Below are 27,486 nucleotides of genomic sequence, written 5' to 3' on the forward strand. Positions count from 1 at the left end.
GGGGAGCGGCGCCGTGCGCATGCGCGTTCCGCCGGTCGGGCCCGGTGCGGAGCGCGAGCGGGCGGTGGTCGCCTGGGTCCCCCTCGGCCCCGATGGGCTGAGCGGGGCGGGCCGGGGTCACCTGGGCCCCCCCTCGGCCCCGATGGGCTGAGCGGGGCGGGCCGGGGTCACCTGGGCCCCCCCCTTGGTCCTGATGGGCTGAGTCGGGCGGGCCGGGGTCCTCCTGGGTCCCCCTGGGCCCTGGTGGGCTGAGCCGGGCGGGCCGGGGTCACCTGGGTCCCCTTGGGCCCTGATGGGCTGAGCGGGGCGGGCCGGGGTCACCTGGCCCCCCCCCCCCCCCCGGCCCTGATGGGCTGAGTCGGGCGGGCCGGGGTCCTCCTGGGTCCCCCTGGGCCCTGATGGGCTGAGCGGGGCGGGCCGGGGTCACCTGGGTCCCCCTCGGCCCTGATGGGCTGAGCGGGGTGGGCTAGGGTCTGCCTGGGACAGCCATGAGGAAAAGAAGAAAGGTCCCCTTTAAACTGGTACAGGTGGTGAAAAAGCTTTGCTGGTGGAAGAGGAGGGGAGAGCAAGGGTCCCCGATATGCTAGGTGCTTCGGATGTGCTCACCTATGTTTACTGTGTTCATTTAATTGCAGGAAACGCGGGGAACGTGGTCCTCCAGGATCCCCCTGAGAGCATCCCCATGGCACACTCTCCAGGGGCAGACACTAACAGATCAGGGACTTGGATGAGGAAGACCTGTCATCTGATGTAATACATTAAAATGTAGTTTTATATTGTATTCATCTTTTATTTCTGTTGTTTGCTCATAATAACTTCCACAAAATTGTGACACAGTAACAGGAGGACAGAGTTGGGTGAGGCAACATTATCAATCAAGGAAGGAGTCTAACAGTCTTAGTATCCTCAGGAAAATTAATTCAAAATAGTAAATAATGGTTACCAATTGCATCCAAGGTATTAGGAGGGAATAGGAATACAAAGGGAAAACAGTGTCTTCCCCACCAAAACAACTTGGTGCTATAGGACAAGAAAGACAAAAGCAGTCAATATATTATAAATAGAGATTTTAAAAGTGGATGGAGAAATTTGAGGACCATATAAATTACAGTTGGAAAAAAAAATAGGAAAGACACTCAACTGAAACTTAGTAGATGCTTGTATTCTAACAGATGGTAAGAACTAGGGCTTCCCAGGTAGAGGTAACGGTAAAGGGGAAAAACCTAAAGAGTATTTTGTTAGGCGCTTTATATATGTTCTTTTGTTTCCATACATTCATCCAAATCCTGAAAAAACTAGGCAGATAATCCTATTTGAAAAGAGGTTATTTAACCGTCAACAGCTAACCAAGGAATGGCAACTGGTAATTAACATCTGCTGTTTTTAACTGCTAACATTTTAGTGTTTTAGGTAATCCTGCAAGTACCATTTTACAGATGATGGTGCTGAGGTTCAGAGGGGCTAAATAGTCTGATTAAGGGTACATAGCCTGTAAGCAAGTCCAAGGTGCAAACCAAATCTGCTTACCTTTCATCCCATGTACCCAGTTGCATCAAAGCAGAAATATATATAAATTTAGACAAAATATGACTATTCACATACATATATCAGGACTAGCGTAGGTATAAGGCTGAGAAAAAAGATTGGAGGCAGATCATAAGAAGCTTGAGCCACTTGTAAATCTGTTTGGAAATGTATATACCCTATTCTGATCGGCAAAGGATTTGAAGCAATTTCTATCAGTAAAATATAAGTGAAATCAGGATAAAGGAAGAAAGTAGAAATTAAAGGAATAAGTACCTAAACTAGTGAAGTCCTATGTAGTTATAAAAGGTGAATATGAAAGTCAACTCCAGGTTCTTTAGCCCAAGAAGTAGTTGTGATCTGTTAGAAGATTCTCACAAAAGACAGCTGTATGCCTATGTAACTTCATAGGATTGTTTCTTTTTTTACTGTCCATACCAGTATCCTCTGTAAACAGACAATTTTACTTCCCTTATGATTTGGTTGCCTTTTATTTCTTTTTCTTGCCTAATTGCTCTGGCTAGGACTTCCAGTGCAATGTTGAATAGGAGTGGCAAGAGCAGACACCCTTGTCTTATTCCTGGTCTTGGAAAGCTTTGAACCTCTCACCATTGAGTATGATGTTAGCTGTGGGTTTGTCATAGATGCCCTTTATTATGGTAAGATACGCTATTTCTATACCCAATTTGTTGAGATGTTGAATTTGTTGAAAGGATGTTGAATTTTGTCAAATGTTTTTTCTGCATCTGTTGAGATGAACATCTTTTATTAATGTGGTGTTTCACATTAATTTGCATTGCTTTCCAAGGATAAATTATACTTGATCATGGTGTGTGATTCTTTTAACGTGCTGTTGAATTCAGTTTGCTAGCATTTTATTGAAAATTTTTGCATATATTCATCAGGGATCATGGCCTATAGTTTTGGGGTTCTTTCCTTGTATCCTTACCTGGCTTCAATATCAGGGTACTCCTGGCCTCCTAAAATTGAGAGTATTCTCTCTCCTAAGTTTTTTGGAAGAGTTTGAGAAGGATCGTGTTATTCTTTAATGTTTGCTAGAATTCACTGGTGAAATCATCTGCTACTGGGCTTTTCTTTGGTGGGAGATTTTTTTTTATTACTGTTTTAATTGCCTCATTCATTGGTCTGTTCACATTTTCTGTCTTCCTGATCCAGTCTTCGTAGTTTATAGGTAGGTTGCTTTCTAGACTCCTCTTCCTAGGATGTCTCAGAGGGTTCCGTGGAGGGCTGTTCTGTTCTTCCATCTCATTTTTAAGCTGATTACCATAGCAGACCTAAAAAGGGTGACAAAAAACATGCTCCCCAGAACCACCACACAAGGCACAGCTGGAAAATGGGGCCAGCACCCTGGAAGACCCATATATGCCTCTCCCTGGAGTGTCTTTTCCTAGAGGTATCTGCTCTCCTGATCCTGCAATAATCCTCCCCTTGCTTTTATGGTTGTATAGACTTTGTAGATGTCTTTAAATAAATGAAATATTGGTCAGTTGGTCCAGCTTTTTCAACTTTCTCAAAGTTTTTCCAAATTCTTCTGTGGCCTCTTTGCTTCATATCATATCTGAGATTCATTGATGCTGATGCATATAGCTACAGTTCATTTGTTTTTACTGTTGTACAGCACTTCATTGTAAGACTGTGCCACAGCTTATTCATTCAATCCACTGTTGACAGACTTCCGAGTTATGTCGAGTTGTTTTTTGTTTTTTTATGAACATGCTGCTATGACTATTCTTGCACTTGCCTTCTGGTGTTGATTTTAATACAAGATGAGAAATATTTTTTGCTTTCAATGTGTCCCATGTCAGCTAAGTTTACACCACTGTCTTTCCTTTTTTTTTTTTTTTTTGGATTGACTTTTTTTTTTCTCATTCTCCTTTTTCCCTTTGAAAGTTATATACTCTATTCTGTTAAAGGTAACCTAGAAACTTTTAGATGATATTTATGAAACTAGAATGTTAACATCTTTACCCTCCTCCTAATTTATAAATTATTGTTTGGTGTTTTAATTCTACTTTAAACTGCAGAAGACATTACTGTTTTATGTAGTCTGATTTACATAGATATTCTAATATTCCAATTAATTTTGTCCTCTACATTCCTTCTTATGTCTCCAAACTTCATCTCCTGTCTCATATACACACTTTATAATTTCACTCAGTGAACATGACTAGCAGCAAGCATTCTATCATTTTTTGTTTACCTGAAAACGTCTTTATTTTGCCCTTATTCTTAAAAGGTACTTTCCTGGTTAAATAATTCTAGGTTAACACTTATTTTCTTTCAATCCACTGAAAATATTCCACTTTTAGCTTAGTTTCTGTTGTAAATGATGACCAGTCGGTTATCCTTCTTTCTTTTGCAGGTCACTTTTCTTCACTGGAAGCTTTTACAACCTTCTCAGCCATGAGTGACTCGCAGATTCATCATGATGTGCCTAAGCATGGATGCTTTTCATTTATGTGCTCAGGGATTCAGTGGGGATTCTCAGGGATTATGTCAACAAAGATGGCGTTAGCCCCATTCCTTCTCTTTCTCTTGGAGTTCAGCGAGATTAATGATAGGCCTGCTCATTTTATTCTCCATTTTTCTTAACTTTCTTTCATATTTTCTCTTTTCCTCTGTACTGCATCTTGGATAGTTATTGTAAGATTCATTTTGGAATTCATCAACTTTATCTTCTGCCGTGACTTTAGTTAAACCTATCCACTGAGTTTAATAATTCAATTATATTTTATCTTTATAATTTGGTTCTTTTTCAAATCTAGTTGGTAAACTTTTCCAGCTTTTTAATGACAAAATTATCCAACATACAAAATAATTGAAAAAATAGTATAATGAACTCCTATATTCCAAAACTTAGATTCAACAGTCTTAATATTTTTGTCATGTTTGCTTTATCTATTTATTTTCCTGTTGCCTTTTGTTTTTCTGTAGGTGTGGGTTTTGTTTCTTGTTATTTTGTTTTTGCCAAGCTATTTGAAATAAGCTGCAAACATCACGCTTTACCCCTAACTACGTCAGCATGAATCTCTTAAGAATACGTGCCTTTCCCTACATATCCATGATATCGTTACTATACCTAAGAAAAGTATCAATAATCTCCTAATATATTTAATATCTAGTCCATATTCAAATACTCCCAATTGTCTCTAAAGATTCTTACTTTCCCAATCAGGATCCAATAAGGACTCATGACTTAAATTCTTATTGGCTCATTTTATTTTAACAGCTTTGTTGAAATATAATTGATATACAACAAACACATATTTAAGGGTGAAGTTTGATCAGTTTTGACACGTGTATACAAATGTGAAGCCATCAATACAATCAAGGTATGAACATATCCTACCACCCTACCACCCTTATTTCCTTATTTCCCTGTGTACTAATCCCCTCCCTGATCCCCAATTCCCAGGCAACTACTAATCTTTTTGTCACTATAAATTAGATTACAATTTCCAGAACTTTATATAAATGGAATCATATGTATTATTTTTGCCTTTTTTCACTCAGAATAATTATCTTGAGCTTGAGCTGTACCCATGTTGTTGAAGTAATCATTAGTTCATTCCTTTTTATTGCTGAATAGTATTTATTTTCTTTTTTAGGGTACAATTTACATAAAACACTAGTTTCCGGTGTATAGCGCAATTATGTATAATTGCATATATTGCAAAATTATCTCAATAAGTCTAGTTAATATCCATTACCACACAGAGTTACAATTTTTTCCTTGTGGTGAGAACTTTTAAGATCTGCACTCTTAGTAACTTTCAAATATACAATACAGTGCTATTAACTATAGTCACATTACATTTTTCGGACTTATTTTATAAAGATATGGAATGCTTCACCAATTTGAGTGTCCTGCTTGCATAGGGGCCATACTCATTTTCTCTGTATGATTCCAATTTTATGATAAGCTGCCAAAGAGAGCACTGAATAGTATTTCATTTTATGGATATACCACAGTTCCTCTATCCATCTACCTGTTGATGGACATTGGGGTTGTTTTCAGTTTTTAACTAGTATTAACAGACTCAGACTAGGGTGACAGAACAAAGCACCTGGTGCTCACTCTCAGGTTTGTGCACGTTTCATTTGTCTCACCTTGTACAAGCCCTGATTATAGACGAAACTGCTATCAATATTTGCATCAGGTCTTGGCCTGGCCGCATTTCTGCTTTAGTTTCTCTTAAGTAATTACCTAGGAGTGGCGTGGCAGGGTCAAATGGTAGCTATTCCTTTAACTGTTTTAGAAGCTGCTAAACTGCTTTCCAAAGTAGTTATGCCATCTTACCTTTTTACCAGCAATGTATGACATTCTGGTTGCTCCACTGACTTACCAGTGCTTGGTATAGTTAACCTTATGAATTTCAGTCTTTCTAGGAAATGGTTAATGGTATCTCACTGTGGTTTTTATTTGCCTTTCTCTAATAACTAATGATACTGAATTTTTTTTAGATTTTATTTGAGAGAGTGTGTGCATGTGCATGCACATAAATGGGGGAGGGGCAGAGGGAGAAGCAGACTCCCTGGTGAGCAGGGAGCCCTATGCAATAAGACGCTCAATCACGGGACCCAGGGATCATGACCTGAGCTGAAGGTAGATACTTAACCAAGGTGAACCACCCAGGCACGCCATTGAGCGACTTTTCATCTGCTTATTTGCTGTCCACATATTATTGTCCTTGATATAGTGTGTTCAAATTTTTGCCCATTTTTAATTGGATTGTTTGTCATCTCATTGAGATATAGAGTTATTTGCATACCCCAAGTATAATTTCTTTATCAAGTATATGGGTATTTTTGTTTTTTTTAAAGATTTTATTTATTTATTCATGAGAGACACAGAGAGGCAGAGACACAGGCAGAGGGAGAGGCAGGCTCCCAGCAGGGAGCCCAATGCAGAACTGGATCCCAGGACTTCGGGATCACGACCTGAGCCAAAGGCAGATGCTCAACCCCTGAGCCACCCAGGTGCCCCTATTAGGTATATGTTTGTAATACCCTCATAGGTGGCTTGCCTTTTCATTTCCATAACATTGTCTTTTGAATGGCATAAGTTTTGGGGTTTTTTTGAATTTCACATTATGATCAATTGTTCCATGCTTTTTGTGTCGTTTCAAGGAAACTTTGCCAAACCCAAAGTGATTAGATTTCCTGTGTTTTCTCTTGGACATTTTAGCTCGTATATTTTGGTCTTTCTCTATGATGGTTAATTTTAAATGTGGTATGAGGTAAGGGTTGTTTGATTTTCTCAACATGATATCCAGTTGCTCCAGTGCTATTTGATAAAAAGATGATTATTTTTCCATTGAATTGCCTTGTCAACACTGTTTAAAATTAATTGATCACATATGTACAGGCCTATCTTGGACTCTATTCTGTCCTATTTATGTGTTTCTCTTCTCCAATGCCACACACATTTTCTGAATTTTAAAATCAGCTTGTCAATTTTTTAAAAAAATTTAAAAGTCAGCTGAGATTCTGAATAGAACTGCTTAGAATCCATACATTGATTTGGGAGAAATTCACACCATAACCATACGGAGTCACCCAGCCTAGGAACACAATTTCTCTTCCAGTTTACTCAAATCTCTTCCCATTCCTCTCAGCTGTGCTTTGCAGTTTTCAGGGCTCAGGTCTTGTCGATCTTTTGTCAAATATAGTCTTCCCAAGTAGCTCATATATTCTTTAAGGTTTATTTATTTATTCATGAGAGACACAGAGACATAAGCAGAGGGAGAAGCAAGCTCCATGTGGGGAACCCAATGTGGGACTCAATCCTGGAACTCCAGGATCACAACCTGAGCCAAAGGCAGATGCTCAACCACTGAGCCACCTAGATGCCCCTGTAGCTCATACTTTTGCTGCCATGTTAGGCATAATTGTTTATTTAGTGTCAAACTGATTGCTCTATTTTTTTACATTGGTTGTTTATCCTGAAACCTTGCTAATCTTACAAGTTATAGTAGCTTTTGCTATGGGTTCCAAAAGAGGTTTTTTAAATAAATGCTTATAATTTCTGAAAATAAACTGTTTTACTTCTTTTCCAATATGAAGCCTTTTTTCCCCCTTTTTCCAGCTTTATTGCACTGCCCAGAACTTGTAATACTAGTTCTAGTACCAATGGGTAGACCTAGTAAAGGCAACTATCTTTCCCCCTCACTGATAATAGAGGGAAAGGATTCAGTCTGTCGCTATTAATTAGGATACTAGCTACAGTTTTCTATAGTTGCCCTTTATCATATTGAGGACATTCCCTTCTTTTCCTACACTGTAAGAATTTCTGTCATGAGTGAATGAACTTGCTAACATTTTCTTATGAATTTTTGTATCTGTGTTCATAAGGAACATCAGTCTGTAGTTCTTTTTTTTGTTTGTTTTTTTTTTAAAGTCCTGTAATGTGTTTTTCTGGTCTTTGTATGGGGTTAGTCTCCTAGACTGAATTGTGAAGTATTCCTTTCAGTCAAATTCCTTTCAGAATTTGATGGAAGAGTTTAGCAATAGCACACTTTCCAAGACTTAAAATTTTGGGGCTTTTCAATTTGTTGTCGTTGTTTGGTTCTCAGGTTCCAAGAATTAAATACCAGCAGATAGGATCCAAGCTAAGGGTAATGAAGAGGAAAACAAGAACACTGTATATCAATCATTTGCTGCCAGGCACATTTACATATTTAATCTCTATTAGATATGCCAGGACTAGAAGTATGCACTATATTCCATTTTACATGTTTGTTGGGAGAGGTTAAATAACTTGCTTAAGATGACACAGTAAGTCTTGGAGTTCAGATCAGAAAGCAGGTCTCTAAGTCTCCAGGACCTGTATACTCTTTCCTTCACCAGATGAGCAAATTAAATTATATTCCTAGTAGTTTGAGAACCTAAGATCTGAGATTGCAAATTTCATTTCACTCCAGAGTCATTTAAATTCACAAGTTGCATATTGAACTAGACACTGAAATCCACCTGACATTGATGCTGCCTGGAGTAGTTTCAGAGATAAAATGACTTAGTTTGACACCAAAGAAAATGGAAATAACATGATAATTGAAAAGCACAGCAATGGTAATAAAAAGATACAATAAATAGATGAATAAAATGATTGCTGAGTCCAAGCAGGAATTCATAGTGATGCCAATGGGTCCTGACTCTTGACTCTCTTAGAAGCTCTCAGGAGCCCGGGAAAATGGGCACAGTCCATGTGGAAGGGGTGGCATGAGGACTGGCAGAGCTGACTGCAGGGCACAAGGGTGGCGTGGGATCTCCCACCTGACAGCATGATTTCAGAAAGCACAATCATCTGATATGAAATAAGGAATGATGTTCAAATATTCCTATAAGAAAGTAAATGATGTGTGAATGTCTTGAATGATAAGGAAAGAATGAGGCTTAATGAGGAGACAGGACATGCTCAGTAGCAGTGATGGAGTAGAATGGGTAGGAAAAAGTTTGCCCCTAGGGGCGGAGAGACTCTAAAGAATACCAGAGGAAAGAATAACTGTGAGTGATGATAAGTTCAGATATGTGATCATGGAAGAGATCACTTTGGCTCATCTGTCTATCCTGCTTCTGTTATCTATCTTCTTAACCGTCCCCTGAGTGCTTACTATGTGCCAGGCACTATGCCACCCCCTTCAGGACACAGCTCTTTCACTTCTGCATCTACCAAACTATTGAGTAGAGGAACTGGAGAACACTGGGGTTTCATCTATCAGAAAGTTAAAACGGTGTTGCAAAGAGAATGCAGATTTCAGGTTCTTTATGCCAAAGACTACTTATTACAGAGATAGAATGTCCACTCTCTTAAAACTGTATGAATAGATTCAGTCCTGAAACATTAAAGAAAGAATAGGCAAAACATCAACATTCTGAATAAAATTTTCATATTATTCTAATAATAGGGACAATGACTCATTTAAATTCAATTTTGGGGCATTCTGAAATCTTGCAGTCTTCCCAAATAATGCTTATTTATCCTCTTTCTATAACATGCTTTGTGCTATCACTTGATCCTTAAAATTCAATTGGAGGTAGACAAGGAGTGTTATTCCTCTTTATACAAGAGGGTGCTGAGGTCCAAGGAGTTGAAGTGACTCTCTTGCTCAAGATTCATGGAAAGAGTAGAGCTGGGATCCCTGGGTGGCGCAGCGGTTTAGCTCCTGCCTTTGGCCCAGGGCGCGATCCTGGAGACCCGGGATCGAATCCCATGTCGGGCTCCCGGTGCATGGAGCCTGCTTCTCCCTCTGCCCATGTCTCTGCCTCTCTCTCTCTCTCTCTTTCTGTGACTATCATAAATAAATTTTAAAAAAATTTAAAAAAAGAAACAGTAGAGCTGTTTTCCAGACACCTTCCAATCTGCACCCATAGCAGCTCCATCTGTTGCCCACGTGTTTGCCCACATCCCACACCAGCACCTCCCAGCCCCTTGGCCTCTTACATGATACTCTGTCCTTTATTCACTTGCACGGGGGGGTGGGAGGCTGAAATATCCATATATTTCGACTGTGAATCCCATTTCCTACCCTAGAATGCAGTAGGATGTATAACATGCTCGCTCTTCACACACTGATCATGGACCCGCAATTCTGTAACGAACTTCTTCATGTTACTGTCTAGTGCCTCACGGTGCTGGAAATCCATGTTAGGTCATGGAAAGAAGCGGCACTAGCCTCCACTTACTGGGGAAAGGTGACAAACCTTCTGGGGAAGGGCCACTGAATCTATCCAGACTCTTTCCAAAATCTGCAGCCATCCTTCCCAGTTAGCGCAATAAAATATAGACTAGTTGTTCAATTGCACTCAATAAATCTGAATTTCTGTTTCCAGAAAACGTCCCCAAGCAGTGTACAACATGAACATAAGTGACATAAGCTGTCATTCCCAGAGTACAATCCGTGTGTGCACTTCCATTCCTCCCATGGAATTCTGTAGGGATGCTGTCTGCAGTGATTGCTCAGGCTCACTAGTGTTCAGCCGTGGCTGGTAGCCTTCGACCCGTTCTTCCGGGGAGATTAGACTGTTTTCATTCTGTGCTGGAGGGGGCCAAGGGCCTGATCAGTCTTCTCCTGAGTAGATAAAACACAGAAATTTTCTTAATTATGTCTCATATTTGGGGGCATCTGTTCAATTCTTCCCTAAAAATGAGAGGTGTTATGTGAATGGCACCTACCTGCCAGCTGATTAACCTCAGATCACCCCCAGTACCCCTTGCCCAGGTAGGTTGCAGCTGAGGTTCTGTGAACTCGTTTTTACACACAGCCCACAGGAACGTTCTATAGTCCATGCTTTGTGACCATCGCTCTGTGAAGCTTACAAATTTCCATCACATTTTCGCCTCCAGCATGCTCATGGCGGCTGACAGTAACGTTTTTGTTCCAGATGTCAGGCTGCATGACCCCAGGACATCATTTTACTTTGCTAGGTTTCAAACAGGAAAATTAGAAAGTTCAACAAGTGGCTCTCCAAGGTCCCCAGGCGGTTTTGATATTCTAGCACTGCTCTATGCTTCAACCACAAAACTTCAAACACTATTTTTTTAGAGAGAAACTGTTGGGATAATGGAGAAGGATCCTTGAACATGTACATTCCCAGGGCTCACAGGTGTGAGGGTCACACTTTGCTATAATAAAAACAAAAATGTGCTAACAATTCACTAGTAGACCCTGGCTTCATTTATGCAGCTCAGTGATGCCAGCACCCCTCTCTGGGGATGTCGAGGGCACACAGGCAGCCACATGGAGCCACAGTGAAAGAAGGCACAGCATCCTACCCCATTCCTCTTGAATCCTAAACACGAGTCCGTTGCCTGAGAAGGTACCAAGTAACAGACGGAGGAAAGGTTCCAACGCCCCACCACCGCTGACACTTTCTGTGCCTCTCCTGGTGTCTTTGAGGACCTCAGGCCCACCGCAGCTCACACTCCCCATTACGCCTAACCTCCCCTGCAGAACTTCCGTGGGATCCTCCAAACCACTCTCAGCTGGTCTTCCCTTCTCTGGTCCCCCAGGACTCCCAGGTTGGGCCCACGCCACTCCTCTCTCTTCACCTGTTCCCCACGCTCTCCCTGAGGCCTGGTCCCCGTGGGGCCAGTCACCTGCTCAGTCTACTCCCCAGCTCCCACAGTGGCTTCCTACATCTGTCTGCTATCTCGGCCGGCAACCCTGTGCGATGCCCTCTCCACCTCCCAAGCTGCTCAGGCTGTGCCCCCCTCCCAGTAAGTGGAGACCCGGAGACCCTCCAGCACCTGCCTGGTCCTCCCACATCCACGTGCCAGCACTGCTTTGAAGCCATCCCACCCACACCTGGACTGGCCTTCCTCCAGCCAAGCTTGCCACTCAGTTAATGGTCTCAGTTCTTCAGACATGATTTGCGGGCTTTCCTGCACTGGCCCTGCTGTCCCCACAGTGACATCTCAGGCATTCCTCGCAGCTTGCCACCAGGTTCCTCTAACCTTAGCACCATCCCTTCTTCCCCAGCCTGGCTGCCAGGGCCTCACCTTGCCCTGCAGGTTCCCGTCTTCAGGCTAGGCTCCCCCCCCACCCCCCGTCACCTCTGCTTCCAACATGCCTCTCACTTTCATCCCCCACCCCGCCAGCAGAGCGAGCTTTCCAAAATTTAAATCTGACCTTTTCACTCCTGAGCTGAAATGTTCAGAGGCTCTGCCAATTCCTGCACTCTGGATTTAAAAATCTGTTTTAAAATATATTCTGCAATGCTAAACTGCACAGAAGCACATAAATACTGCTTCTAATACCTGCACACCCATCGCCCCACCAGCCCCGACATCACAGTTGGACGCCTGTGTCCTCACGCCACCATTTTGCACAACTTGAGGGGACCACGCACCCCCCGGGGCTGTGAGAGCAGTCCTACCTGCTCCCTGGGCCCCTCCAAGCAGTGACCCCCAGATGCGGCGCTAATCTTCATGTGTCCGCTCCCTCTGTATCTCTAGGTTGTAGGCTGTACCGTTCTGCACACTTTATACAAGTGGCAGCCTGCTGTATACACTGAGGCATCTGGTTTTTTTGCTCCATATTGTGCTCATGTATGGATTGTCCTCATTTTCACAGCTGTGAACAGTTGCATTGTATGACTATACTGCAATCTTCTTAATCCCTTCTGGTGATGAAATTTAAGCTATTTTCTATTTTTTCTTTGCTACTACAAATAATATTGCTCTGAACATCCTTCTATATGACTCCCCGTGGATATAAATATTCTGGGCTGTAGGAGTGGAGCTGCTGGGGTTTAACATGGTGATTGCAAGAATTGACATTCTCAACAGCAATGTCTAAAAATTCCTGGTGCTCTATGTCCTTGCGCCCACCTAGGACTACCAGACTTCTCAATTTTTGCTAACCTGTGAGGTTTTGAGTTTTTTAAATTTCCAATAAGGTTGAATCTGTCCTTTGCTTTTCTTCTTCCATGATTTGCCTGTTGTTTTGTTTTGGGTTTTGCCTATTTTAATAATTCGGTTTTATGTATTTTCATTGATCTATTATAATTCTTTGCATATTCCGAATTATAATATTTTATTTGATAAATACAGGTATTTTATCAAATAGATACCAATATTTTATCATAAAATCTAAGTATTAATTTGATTGTAATTTCATGTACCACCTTTTCCCCAACCCAAGGAGATGTCAGGTTTTTTTTTTTTTAATTTTTATTTATTTCTTTATGATAGTCACAGAGAGAGAGAGAGAGAGGCAGAGACACAGGCAGAGGGAGAAGCAGGATCCATGCACCAGGAGCCCGATGTGGGATTCGATCCCCAGACTCCAGGATCACGCCCTGGGCCAAAGGCAGGTGCTAAACCACTGCGCCACCCAGGGATCCCTCAATGTCAGGTTTTTCTATCATGACATTCACGATCCTTCCTACTTCACCTGGCTACTATAACCTGAGTACCCCCTGCCACCTGCGCCCCCACAGCAGTGACACTCATGGCCTCCTGTGCTCCTGTCAGATCCAGCTTTCCCAGTGACCTCATCTGAATGAGGCATCCCCCATCCTGCAGCCAAATTGCTCCTGGCCATTGTTTTAGTAATAGCTTGCCCTGGTTATCTGAGTGTCTGTTTCCCCCACTAGATTTTGGGATTTTGATCCCTTTGTTCAGACACTGGGATTTGTCAATGGCGACCAGGCCCTTCAGACTCAGGATCAGCATGGGACTGAGGAGGTGGCCTGGGTAGGAACACACCCCTGTCTGGGCTGGGGAGCCAAAAGCAAAACCAGGTATCAGGAGTGCGTCTCTGGATACACTTGGTCCATCCCCCAGCCAGGGGCCAGGGTGTGGATCAGAATCCTGGGGAGCAATAGAGAAAAGTATCAGGACAGTGGGGTGAGGCCCAGGGGCTGCAGGGGGAAGGGGGCCCAGGGGCAGCTAAGAGCTCACCGGTGGGACTGCCCTCCCTTTAGTTTGTGTGTGTGGAGATGGGGGGTGGTTCCCAGGACAGCTGCTCCCAGCCAGAGCAGCCTCATGCCGTCACCCAGCACGCTGTGCAATCCCCATGGCCTTCCCGGTGCCAGGACCCCACTAGGTGCAGGAGTGTGGGCTCTGGCCTAATGCCAATCAGTGCCCCTTTCTGTGTGCCCAGCCACTCCCCCACCCCCCCACCCCCACCCCCGGGTGGCCCATGCTCCTCCAAAGGAATAGGGCTGGGCTCCGCCTTCACATTACTAGATATCGTATGACAGTTCACTCACAGAAATGGGAAAAGGGAGAGACAGCAACAGAACTGAGAAAACGAAGAAATGGGGGAGAGAGAGGAAGGGAGGAGGAAGGAAGGGGAATGGGGAGGAGGGTGAAAGGAGGGGGAGGGAGGGAGGGAGGAGGAAGGGAGAGAAGGAGGGAAGGGAAAGGGAGAAGAGATAAGGGAGGTAGACACTAGAGGGAGGGGAAGAGAGGGAGAAGGGAGGGGCAGGGGAGGGAGGAAAGAGAGGGAGGAGGGAGGGAGAAGACACAGGAGGGAGGGGGAGCAGGGAGGGAGGGGAAGGGAGGGAGGAGCCACAGGAGGGAGAGAGGAGGAAGGGGGAGGGAGCGCCACCTAGTGGCAGGTCATCCCCCTAGCAGGTTCCCCGCCACCCCTTGGTCCCCAGGCCTGAAGCCCAGATCCAGAGCAGGGACGGGCACCTCCCTGCTGGCTGCTCCTAACAACAGGCAACCGCTGTTGAGCAACAACTCGGAGAGGTGTTTTAATCACTAGATTCTTTTTACAGCTTTAGCTTTACAGGGGAATTGAGCAGCCGCCTGTGCTCCCCCGGGCCCCGGCAACAGGCTCTCTCCCATTAACCCGTGTCGCGTTAGGAGGCACATTTGCTACCACGAACGCAGCCATATGGATACGTGGGTACTAGCTAGACCGCGCCTTACACGGAGGTTCACTCCTGGGCTGTCCGGTCTGGGGGCCTGACATGTGCCTGCACGTGCCCACGGCCCCAGCTTGCTAGTGCAGCCTCTGGCCCTGCCTGCTCCTGAGCCCAGGCAGCGGCTCTCCCGCTCCGTCCACAGCTCGGCCTTTCTCGGGCCGTCGCGGAGCTGGAGTCACGCAGCTCGTGGCCGTGGCCGTGGCCGTGGCAGGCCGGCTTCCTTCACCCAGCCGTGCGCACTCCAGGCTCCTCCGTGGATCCTCCCGGCCTGGTACCTCGCTTCTCTCTAGTACTGAATAATACTCCACGGCCTGCACAGACCGTTTATTCCCCCATCGCCTGTGGAGGGCATCTTGGTCATTCCCAGGCTTGGACGAGGATGCATGCGCCTGCTCTAAAGATGCATGTGCAGGTTTTTTCGTGGACATAATCTTCAAGTCCTTTGGGTAAATACCCGGGAGAGTGACTGCTGGATCATGGGGAAAGAGTGTGTAGCTTTTGTAAAAAGCCCAGCAAACCATCTTCCGCAGCAGCTGCCCCTGCCACATCCCTACCGCCGGCAGTGAGTGCAAGTTCCTGCTGCTCCCCTGTCCCTGTCGCACATGGTGTCCTCAGCTTGGCCCTTCCGACAGCTGTGTGGTGGTGTCTCAGCATTCATTTGGGTGCGTGTCTCCCTGCTGACAAATGATGGAGAGCATCCTCTCATAAGCTTGCTTCCCATCTGTGTGTCTCCTTTGAGGAGATATCGGTTCAGGTCTTTGCCCATTTTTTTATCTGGGTTGTTTGCTTGTTGTTGAGTTTTAACTTTGTATATTCTGGGTGCCAGTGCATTATCAAATATGCGTTTGGCAAAATATTTTAATACAAATGGGATAAATGCACAGATGTTTAAATGAAATGCATTTGCTGGGCTGTCACTTGAAATAATCTCCTATACCATCTGTGGTATGTGTACAACATTTTTGGAAATATTACTTAAATCTGCCAATCAAGGTGCACGAGCATTAACAACAGCTCAGTTACGTTTCCATGTTCATGTAATTAAAGCCATCATTGCATCATGAAACACTTCTCTCAGGCTGCAGCCTCGACCAGACACCGCTATCTTAAAACTGTGGACCATTAGGACCCATGGTGCTCAAGGCTGAACACATACTAACATCCACTCAACAACATAGGCCTTGGGGATTCACTTCCATGCAGATTGAAATTATATTTATTTCAAAATTTTCTAGATACCTGTTTTAATTAATTATTTTTAAAGATTTTATTTATTCATGAGAGACACAGAGAGAGAGGCAGAGACACAGGCAGAGGGAAAAGCAGGCTCCCTGCAGGGAGCCTGATATAGGACTCGATCCCAGGACCCCGGGGTCACGACCTGAGCCGAAGGCAGAGACTCAACCACTGAGCCCCCCAGGTGCCCCAGGATACCTGTTTTAGTCTATTTGCTGCTATAGCAAGTACCACAGTCTGGGTGGCTTATACACAACGGAAATTGATTTCTCCCCATTCTGGAGGCTGGAAGTCCGTGACCCCGGTGCCCACATGGTCGAGTTCTGGGGAGGGTGCTGGTCTGAGTGGGGACAGCTGTGTTCTCACTGTGGGTCCCCGTGCGGTGAAAGGCCACCCTTCGAAGGCCCTGATCCCATTCCTGAGGGCTCCACCTTCATGATCTAATCACTCCCAAAGGCTCCAGCTCCTAATACCCCGGGTGGGGGGGGGGGCGGGGGGGCTGGGTTTCAACACATAGATCTCAGAGAAGGTGGGCAACAGGGACGTTCACTCCGTGACAATACCTTACTATCATCACTGCTCTCAAAGGTGGGCCTTGGCAGTAGCATCAGTTTAGACTTGCTGTCTATACCAAGGGGGAGTTTTAATTTCAAATGTTGTGTAGCAAACATCTTGCAACTTTCTGTGGCACACCGACCTCTGCAGGACATGTTCTGAATTGGGATGCCACAGAGAGAGGCCTGGGGAGAGGGCAGGAAGCCAGAGTTCTTAGGGAGACTCATCGTGCATGAGTCGTGTGTTCAGTTTCCTCACTTCTCTGAGTCTCAGTTTATGAATCTAAGGGAAGTGACTGCTAAAAGTGTAGCTTTTACACTTTCATGATTCGATGATCTTTGAAGCTTACCTTGAAAACACAGGAAATTGCTACAGAAGTAGTAGGATGGGTCTGACGTCCGGCCACAAGAGGAAGGAGACTGAAGCTTTTACATTCTCCTGGGCCGAGATCTGAAGCACTCAGCACGGCTGGAGGGAGACAATCTCGGACCTGTCTGAGGTTACTGTGATGACCGTGTGAGTGAGGAATACGACGCTGTGCTGAGCCACAGCCTGAGCCGCAGAAATGAAGACACGTAAAAGCCAATGAAAAGCCTCCCATGGAAATTTCAGCCTAAAATACGACAGTTGCCATCACTGTGGGGCATTTAACACCAGCGGTCCCACTCCTTCTGAAAGCCCAGCCTCAGGAGCTGGACCCACCAGCTCTGGGTACTGAGAAGGCCAATGGGAGAAGACTCATCCTTGCCTTGTTCCTCATATGAGGAATGCAGAGGGTCTTCAGGCCTCCCTCAGAGGCTGTTATGAACTGTAAATGGTGTGTGGAGGGTATTTACAGCAGCCCGACAGCCTCTACGAAGGCCCAGCTGCTATCATGCCCGCCAGGCCCACTCTCCAAGCCCTGGCTTCTGTGGCACAGTACCTGCCGTGCGGCTGAGTCCTGAAGCCCCAGCCCTGTTCGTTCAGCCTCCTCGCCAGCTGCGTCCCATCTCTGGGGCTCTACGCTCACTCTTCAACCCTCCAAGGGACCTCGCCCCATCAGCCGCTAACAACTTCTCAGGAGGTAAAAGGAGAAACTCAAAAAAAATTAGGTGAGACACAAACTATGTCATAGTTGTTGATATTTCATGTAAGGCTCAGAATGGATCATGACAGAATTTGTTTTCCTCCATCAATGAAGCACAAAAGAACACCGACTCTCACTCCCTCGTTTCCTATATAATGAGAATTTCAGTAGCAGAGGTGTCTTAGCCTGGTTCAACCAAAAGTGGAGCTTGCAGCGGAGGCTGCTGTGCAGTGCTATACTCGGGAGTGCGGCTCTAGGGAACGGAAATCAGGAAGGAAGCCGAATGCAATGCACTCTCCAACTGGGGCCACCATGCACCCCATGGGGGACCTTCTTAGGAACATCATGAAATGAACCCTAGGACTGTCTGCTTTTGATGGAAAGAAAGTCAAGCCATGACCTTCCCCCTTTGGGGTGTTTTGTAACTAACTGAGGCTTGGCATGAATGACATACAGCATGGTTCTACTTCTGCTGACCGTGGTCATTGGAAATGGGACTTCAAACCCAGAAATGAAAATAAAGTCCCCCAGGGCACCTGGGTGGCTCAGTTAGTGAAGCATCTGCCTTTGGCTCAAGGCATAATCCCGGGGTCCTGGGATTGAGTCCCACATCTGGCTCCCACAGCTGCCTGTGTCTCTGTCTCTGTCTCTCTCTCTCTCTCATGCATAAATACATACATAAATACATAAATAAAATAAATCTTTTTAAAAAGTCCCCCAATAACAACAAAGCAGCCACCCACATCCTGCCATCAACCCTGTTTGTTCTCTGTCCTTAAGAGTCTCTTATGGTTTGCTTCCCTCTCTCTGTTTCTCCCCCTTCTCATGTTTTGTTTCTTAAATTCCACATATGAGTGAGGTCATGTGATAATCATCTTTCTCTAATGGACTTATTTTGCTCAGCATACTACCCTCCAGTTCCATCCACGTTGTTGCAAATGGCAAGATTTCATTTATTGATGGCTGAGGAGTGTTCCATTGTGTGTAGACCACACCTTCATCCATTCATCTGTTGATGCACATCTGGGCTCCTTCCATTGTTTGGCTCCAGTGGACATGGCTGCTCTGAACACCAACAACCCCTTCTCTAGCTCACCTGCCTTCCCTCCCTTCATCTTTAACCCCTGACAACTGCCAATAGGTTTTCCATTTCTAAAATTCTGTCATCTCAAACATGTAATATAAATGAGATCATCAGTCACCAGGAAGCACCATGAGAGAGGCAAGGAAGGATCCTTCCCCTAGAGCACAGCCCCGCCTTGACTTCAGGCGTCTGCCTTCCAGACGGTGAGAGGATGGGTCTTGTGGCTTTACATCATCTGACTAGGACAGCCCCAGAAAACATCACCAAGAAAAATTGCAAACGTACACCAGCAGATGTATATGGGACTGTCCTATGCATTCTTTTTTTTAAATTATTTATTCATGACAGACACAGAGAGAGAGACAGAGACACAGGCAGAGGGAGAAGAGGCTCCCTGGAGGGAACCCAATGTGGGACTTGATCCCAGGACCCCGGGATCACACCCTGAGCCAAAGGCAGACGCTCAACCACTGAACTACTCAGGTGCCCCTATCCTATGGGCTCCTGATCAGCAGCTCAGGAGAAAAAAACCTGGAAATTTTTCAGGTATTCATCGGTACGAACGTGAATTAATACATTATGATGTAATCAGAAAGTAGAGGCGGTCAAAATGCAGTGATTACGGCAATATACCATAATGTGTAAAATAAGCCTCAAAGATGACAGCATGCTACTTCTTTTGCAAAGTTAAAAATCAATTAGAAATCCCCTTCCTGCAGTATACACACACACATATGTAATATGACATGATGTAATGTAAAAAGAAACACCAGGGAGAGAACAGCCCCGAGTCCCCTCAGCCGGGATGAGTTATCATCAAGGTTCTAGCTTTTGCGCTGACTGGTGGGCTCACGGGCACAGATCACATTGCTATAGAGACACAAATTCATAAAAACGCCCATGACAATTTTTCATGAACCCAGGATTCCTATGATTTCAACTTGGTGCACATGAATCCAATAAGAAAAAATAAATATAAACACAGCCAAGTCCTATCACAGTGGGAGGAAGGGAGAATCGAGATGCCGCATGCCTGTCACCTAATACAGGGGTTCTTTCTGTGTCTTCATCTTGTGGAAAGCGTGCTGATGGAGTTGAAGCCATGTGCTCACCCCTGGCTCCTCCGGGGGTCTTCCTGGGGGAGGACAGTATGAGCAGGGATGCGATGCTGCTGGAGCTGGGCCTGTCTGTGCACCAAGCATGAATCCCCTCCAGGCAGAGGTACCCATGTGTGCTCCCGCTGGCACCCCACGGTGGGCCTGCGTCCCAGACCTTTGGTATCACTGGGCATCATCACATATAGGGAAAGGCCTGCTATCTTTGGAGCCCAAAAAGGTGTCTATCACCATATTTTTGTTTTGCTTTTTTTTTTTGCAGCTTGTGAATTTGGGTATTTTCCATTTATTCGCAGACCTTGTCAATTCTTTCTTTTGTAAATACCTGTTCAGATCTTTGACCACTTTTCCTTTTTTTAAGATGTTATTTACTTATTTGACACAGAGAGAGAGAGAGTGAGTGCACCAGGAGTGTGAGCAACAGGCAGAGGCAGAGGGCAAAGCAGATTCCCCGCTGACCAGGGAGCCCGACTCTGGACTCAAACCCAGGACCCCGGGATCATGACCCGAACAGAAGGCAGATGCTACACCGACGGAGCCACCCAGGAACCCTGACCATTTTTCTTCTGGAGTGAAGTCATTGGTTGCCTTTTTCTTATTGATCTGTAAGAGTATTTTATGTATTAATCACTAGGAGCATGGCTGTAGTGATGAATTAGCAATTCAGGCAAACTTCACTGTCTCCAGTGGTGAAGTTGGTAGAACCTTTCCAACTGTGAGGACGCTGGGCCCCACTTCCCTTATTCACCACTGCACCAGAGGGTGCTCGTGTGTGCCCAGCATGCTCTGGGCACCGCAGGGCACACAGGGGAGGCAGGGGGTCTGGGCGAGTGTCCCCTTCTCACTCCACCCTGTTCCCAGTCTGTCTTCTCCACCACACAAAGGGCATGAGGACTTCTGCAGGGATTAACAAGCCACACATTATGCTTTAAGAATTATTTGACATTTCAGTTGCCCTGAAGTGTGAATGAGCTCTATTGTGTACAGATTCAAATTCATCACGAGCTCTCATGATGTCCTGGTTAGAAGCCTGTTCTCCATTTTCATGTACACATCCTAAGCAATTTCCTCTTGCAGTTTGAAGACAATGTTCCAGTGTTACATCCAGAAAAAAAAAAAAAACAATTTGTGCACAGTAACCACATCGATGACTCGCTAGTCCTCCTGAAGCCAGACCTTGTGCGGATATAAAGATCCCTCACAGGTGTTTTTCCCCACAGTATTTACCTGCAGTCTCCATTAATAGTCGGCACCAGGCCCAGTGCGCAGAGGGAAGGGGTGGGCAGATTCAGCAGAGAACAGGACAGGAGAGAAAGGAAGGTTTGGAAGCACAGGTGAAAAGGTTTCGCCTTCCTTGGAGGTCAGCATGGGACCCCTTTTAATAGAGAAAGCCAGGGACACCTGGGTGGCCCAGCAGTTGAGCACTTGCCTTTAGCCTAGGGCTAATCCTGGAGTCCCAGGGTCAAGTCCCACATTGGGCTCCCTTCGAGGAACCTGCTTCTCCCTCTGCCTGTGTCTCTGCCTCTCTATCTGTGTCTCTCACGAATAAACAAAATCTTCAAAAAAATAAAATAAAAGAGAAAGCCGTACATTTTCGTTTCTTGCCAGATCACTTTTAGCATCCTCTGAAAGAGATATTTGGTTAAAACGCTATTTTTCAAGTAAAAACGAGGTATGTTTATAACTAGGGGAGAGATTCCCAACTATTGATGCAATAAACACGAGAACTTCACCCCTGAAATGTCCTCTGTGTGGAAGCCTGTGGGCAGGGTTGAGTGAAATGCAACTGTCCTAGGTAGCTTGTTCCTTCCCCTGTTGTATCAAAATATACTCTCTGTTTTATTTATTCATTTTTAAAAGATCTTAATTATTCATTCGACAGAGAGTGAGAGCGAGTGCACAAGCAGGGGAAGCTGCAGGCAGAGGGAGAGGGAGGAGCAGGCTTCATGGAACGGGGCCCCATCCCAGGACCCTGAGCTCGTGACCTGAACCGAAGGCAGATGCTTCACCGACAGCCCCCTGGGCACCCCTACACTCTCCATCTTACTCTTTCTTCTTGTTTCCACCAAGTCACTGAGCAAAAGAGTAAAGAAAAGGGTTTTCTGAAGTTCTGCAGATCCAGCCCTGAGTGAGAGACCCCCTGAAGCTGATGCCTGGGGTACAGGCAGTGGTGGGAGGGGAGCTGCTGGGCAGGGCGCAGGGCAAGGGCAGGGAGCACATGGGAGACAGTGAGAGGTGGCACTTCTCCATAACTCTACAAGTCCACCCCCAAAGGTAAGACAAATGTAAGAAAGGCCAGGGCGCACTGCTCTCCCCACAATACACTCCCCTTTGACAGATTAATTAGGACTCCTGATGACCTTTCAGATTTACTACAAGCATCTTAGGAGCGTGTGTTTGGCTGTCTGCTGTCACTAAAAAATCAGATTTGGCTGGCACCCACGTGCTTCAGCATCTCTCCAGTTCTAGAAATAGTCACGTATTTAATCTTCTCTTCCAAGCAAGATTCAACCCGAGCGGAGAGGACTAGGACTCAGCCGTTCACCAACATCACTCTCATCCATCTGCTGCGTCTTTCCCAGTGGGATCCCCAGCACTCGCCTCTTTCTTCCTCCGTTTGTCAGATCCCTTCTCTTCTGGGGTGCAAGATAAACACCCATTTCTTTGGCTTCTGTGAGTCTGGCAGCGCCTGGCCCCTGCTGTGCTGCTAACATGCGTTCTGCTGGGATATCCTGCCTCTTGCCCACAGATTCGGGTCCAGATTCATTCACCCCGAGTGCACTCAGGCCATTACAGGCCTCTCTGGTGGCCTGTTCTACTGTTGCCTGCAGCCGTGATCTGCCTCCTACTTGACCTTGTCCCTGTGCTGGTGGAGCGTCTGAGAGGGAAGAAGTGTTGTTGGTGAGTAGGTGTTTGATACACGGACACCAGGACACTGGAACGTGCTGGGGGCAGGGGGGATGGGAAGGGACTGCTGGACAGGTGGTCCTGATAGTCCTATGCCATCCTTGGAAAGAGGACAGGGATGCTTTGGTTATAGGGATGCTCATCATCCCACAGGAATTACACAAGAGATGAAGGAGAAAACACACTCTTCATTTGGCTGTTAGTAGTATCAATTGGTGGATGGATAATACATAACTTAGAACAAACTGGAAAGAAACATAAACATCAAGAACAAGTAGGTATCTTTTGTGAATTCTTAACTAGGAAAACCAATTCCTACCTATTTTCTTATATCTAATGCTTGAAGGTGAACCCTCATTTAATGAGTTTGGAGCTACGAGACAGATAAGGCTTGTTGCAGCGTCTGCCCTTTGGGAGCACAAAATCCCCTAATCGTCAGAGAGTTCAACTCCAGCTCTGCTCCCTGGCAGACATGTGCTCTTCCCCTAGCTAGAGTTTGTTCATCCATCATTACACACACTGAGTACCTACTGGGTGCCAGCAGGACTCCAGATGCTGGGATAAATTAGCAAACAAGCAGCCATGCCCCTGCTACCGAGCAGCTGACATTCTGTGGATGGAGACTGAAGAGAAGCAAGCAACCAGACAGGTAAACAAGTGCTTCACGGTGGGGGGGTGTGTGTGGGGGGGAGTAAGCACAGAACTGAAATGGAAGGAGATAGCAAAGCTGACATCTGAGTGAAGAGGGTAATCTGACATTGGGAAAACCCCAGAAAACTGCACCTGTGAGAAAGGCAGAGCCATCACTGGCTGATGCGCTAGGCCCTCACTGTGGCTGCCCTGGCCATGTGGCCTGGGGGGGCGGGCATGGAGGCATGGGCCCGATGGTGGCAGGACCTGCAGGTGGCTAGGCTCAGAGCCTAGGTCGTGAGGGCAGACACATACGGGCACTTTCTGGATATTTAGGGCTGAGGGCAGTAGGGTTTACAGGACCTGGTCCTGAGCGCAGGGCTAAAGGAAGGAGACTGATGGTTTGCTGAGCTGCTGGAATCAGGCATAATACTAAGTGTATTTGTGAATGCAAAGTGGAAATGTCCCTGGAACTTACATCGCTTGGCCACTGACAGTGTTTTCTTTCTTACAACAGAAGCTTGTTCTTGTTCATAGAAAATAATTTCCAGGAACAACAGATCACAACCAAGTCTATAGATAAGCATCTGAATTACAGAATTTGAAAGTCAGAAGGAGCCCTAGAGATTATGTGGTCCAGTCTCCTCACGTTGCAGACAAGGCCACAGACCCAGAAGGTCAGGTGACTTTCCAGGGACATGCAGTAGTTTAGGGGCTCAGATGAAGAGCCCGTGGCCAGGCCCCACTACTTAGGTCTTTGGGTCCCAGGAGGTGTCAGCTCGGCACCAGTGGATGTTCCCCCTTTCACTGCCGCCTTCATTCTCAGCCCTGGGGGAAGCTGAGGCTTCTTGGTCCCCTGCCTCTGACCATGACACCTGCACCCACAGCCCCATGGGGGATGACCAGACTCCAAACCCACCTACCTGGGCTCAGATGCTGGCTCCAACTCTTTCACCTTGGGCAAGTCGCTGACCTTATTTGCAGTGAGTTCATCTAATAAACAGGGAGTTGGTTAGGGTCTGCATTTGGGATTAAACGAGTTTGTCCTTGCCTTAAAATCCCCAAGGTCAGACTGAACTCCCTAGCTCACATCCAAGGAACGGAACGGAGGTAGAGTGTAACCACAGGAGGGAGCTGGCAGAGGCAGACCTTCCTACTCAGCTATCCTTGCTCACCCTTGTTCACATTGAGAAGTTGATGGGGTCCAGGACACCTAGGCTCCGACGTTCTTCCACAGTCCACATTCAGATGCATTACAATTCTAAGTTAAACTATAAATCAGATAAGAGAAATCTGTACGAGGGAAAAAACAGCAAGTTTGGGGTGTGCATGTGTATGCATTTGCACCTGCATGTACATGCATGTACATGTGTGCTATGTGCACCTGCATGTGCTCATGTGTGTATACCTGTGTGTGCACGTGCATGCAGTATGTGTGTGCATGCCTGCGTGTACATGTGATGCATGGAGCACAGGAGGTGGAGGTGGTGTGACACGATGCTTTTGTTTAGAGAACGTTACTATTTTCTCTCCTTTCTCAAAGGACGGCGCTTCAAGACTCAATTATTTAATCCTGAGAGCGCCCCATGACATTTTAGCTGCATAAAATTAGTCACAGTGACATTACATCCCGATCCAGGAGCCCTCGGATAGCGGCACTGCGCTCCCTCTGAATGGCTGGAATGACAGGACACCTTGGCAGACAACCATGGTGATTAACACCTACGTCATCCCGAAGCAATGATTACTTTACATCTGATCTCAGTATGACTCCTGCCTTAAAATTTCCTGGGGAAGGAAGAAAAGGCTGCAATATTGTCAGAAATAATACTATTCTCAGAAGTAATGGTCTCTGAAAGTCATATTTCATGTTTAGTACAATTTTTTTTGGCTTCCCCTGAATGCGAACATGGAGAAAGGGAACTGGAGAAACCTCTCAGTGTTTCAGCTCCAGTCTCTAAGGCAAACTGTACCTCTCAGTGCTATTTATTATTTTATTTCTTCCTGGTTATTATTTTTTTAATATTGAGAGAATGAAGACTTAAGTAAAAGAGGCTTTAACATTTCACTGCCCCGTGTTTAGTGGAAAGAAACCCAAAATTCAAATGTTTTACTTCCTGGCCTCCATCCTCTCTTCTTTCCCATTTTGTTTTCTTTTTAGATTTTTCTTCCCCTGACTTCATCCTCCGCATGACCTTTGTCAACATGTCGACTTCCCTGGAGAACCCTGCTTAAACATGGCAGATCAGATGCGTAGGATATTCTGGTATCCTCCTGAGGTTGTGCCAAAATGACGGCAAGGGAAAAACAGTTACTAATGCCTAAGAAAAAAGGCAAACAAACAGAAGTGATAAATTGGGGAGTTTGGGGAGATGGAGAGTAGATGGACATGCGGCACATGACTTAGCAACTGGGGGAAGCTCATGCCACATTAGCTTCACGGGAGCCAACCAGAGGCGAGCTGAGGTGTGAACACCTTGGGATCTTCCTGCTGCCCCTGGAAGGAGGCTTTAAAGGGAAAACCTGCAAGCAGTCTTGGTGTCTGCAGGAACTCCCAGTTCTGCTTCCTCAGCCTGCATGTGCTGGCGACTACTCAACCCAACACACCCAACCCATACCAGAGACTGGAGAAACCTGTTCAGGAAGGCTCTGGTCCCAGGGATGCTAGGGACAGCTGAGGGCAAGGGGGAGGAGGCACCCTGCCAGGAGATCTGCCCACTGCTCCCTTTTGTAAATAAATTGGAACATAGCCCTTCACATTCATTTTCGTGTTGTCTGTGGCTTCATTCGTGTTACAACACACCACAACAGCAGAGTGAGGGTGGAGGGGTGGCAACAGACACTATATATCCTCCACAGCCTAAAACATGTGCTATCTGCTCCCTTACAGAAAATGTCTGCTGACTGCTACTCTAGAGTGAGGACCACCAGGCAACTACAGGGCTCCCCATCAGCTTTAACTCACTCTCGAATAGTGACTTATGCATGCTAATGTGGACAAGTAAACACTGACACACATTTGGGGAGATATTCCAGCATGGAAAACAGAGACAAAACAAACAGAGCAGAAGAACTCAGGGAAAAGAAAAGACAGTGCAGGGAGCAAAAGAACACTTTGAAAATATTTCTATCCTTAACGTCCTTGCAGAGGTAAGAGAATGCAGTTTATCCAACACACATGAGCAAGAATTCTTTTTATATAGCATGGAAGAATAAAAAAGAGTTCTTGCAGATTAAAGTATGAAAACAGAAACAGGGGATCTCTGGGTGGCTCAGCGGTTTGGTGCCGGCCTTTGGCCCAGGGCGTGATCCTAGAGTCCCGGGATCGAGTCCCACATCAGGCTCCCTGCATGGAGCCTGCTTCTCCCTCTGCCTGTGTCTCTGACTCTGTTTCTCTCTGTCTCTCGTAAATAAATAAATAAAATCTTAAAAAAAAAAAAAAAAAAACAGAAACAGAAACATTACAGATGTAACTGAAGAAATCTCCCAGAAAGTAGAAAAAGAAAACAGACATCAAAATATAAGATAAAATTAGAAAAAAAAAAAAAAAAAAAAAAAAAAAAAAAAAAAAAAAAAGATAAAATTAGAAGATAAATTCAAGGTGTCCAACTGCTGATAAACAGAAGTTAACAAGCCTGAACACCATGGAGGAGTAAATAACAAAAGAAGTAACTCCAGGAGGCTCCTAGTGGCTCAGTCAGTTAAGTGTCTGCCTTTCCTCAGGTCATGACCTCAGGGTCTTTGAATCGAGCCCAGTGTCTGGGTCCCTGCTTGGCAGGGAGTCTGCTGCTCCCTCTCCTTCTGCCCATCCCTGCCACTCATGCCCTCTCTCTCACCCACTCTCTCAAATAAATAAGTAAATAGATAAAATATTGAAAAAAAACCTCAGAAAATTTCCCCAAATTAAAGGACATGAAGTTCCACACTGAAAGAACCCACCAAATATCTGCCCAATGAACAGACTTCCA

At 45.6% G+C, this 27,486-nt stretch overlaps 1 long non-coding RNA gene and 1 other non-coding gene across 6 annotated transcripts; one reads left to right on the plus strand and one right to left on the minus strand.

The window, feature by feature from the left end:
- Positions 1–278: 278 nt before the first annotated feature.
- LOC112643946 (uncharacterized) lies at positions 279–26,281 on the plus strand. Of its 5 annotated transcripts, none has more exons than XR_007411488.1 (9): positions 279–2,183; positions 3,908–4,877; positions 13,241–13,362; positions 20,371–22,882; positions 23,042–23,162; positions 23,433–23,537; positions 24,036–24,195; positions 25,062–25,229; positions 25,680–26,281. It is a non-coding gene; the product is annotated as an uncharacterized LOC112643946 (long non-coding RNA). The 5 variants fall into 5 exon arrangements; XR_007411494.1 differs by having other exon boundaries at positions 279–765; XR_003125991.3 differs by having other exon boundaries at positions 279–750.
- On the minus strand, positions 5,380–5,482 carry LOC112645682 (U6 spliceosomal RNA). Its single transcript, XR_003127189.1, has one exon. It is a non-coding gene; the product is annotated as a U6 spliceosomal RNA (small nuclear RNA).
- Positions 26,282–27,486: the final 1,205 nt, after the last annotated feature.

The sequence above is a fragment of the Canis lupus genome, chromosome 1 (assembly GCF_003254725.2).
Source record: "Canis lupus dingo isolate Sandy chromosome 1, ASM325472v2, whole genome shotgun sequence".
Taxonomy (NCBI): Eukaryota; Metazoa; Chordata; class Mammalia; order Carnivora; family Canidae; genus Canis; species Canis lupus.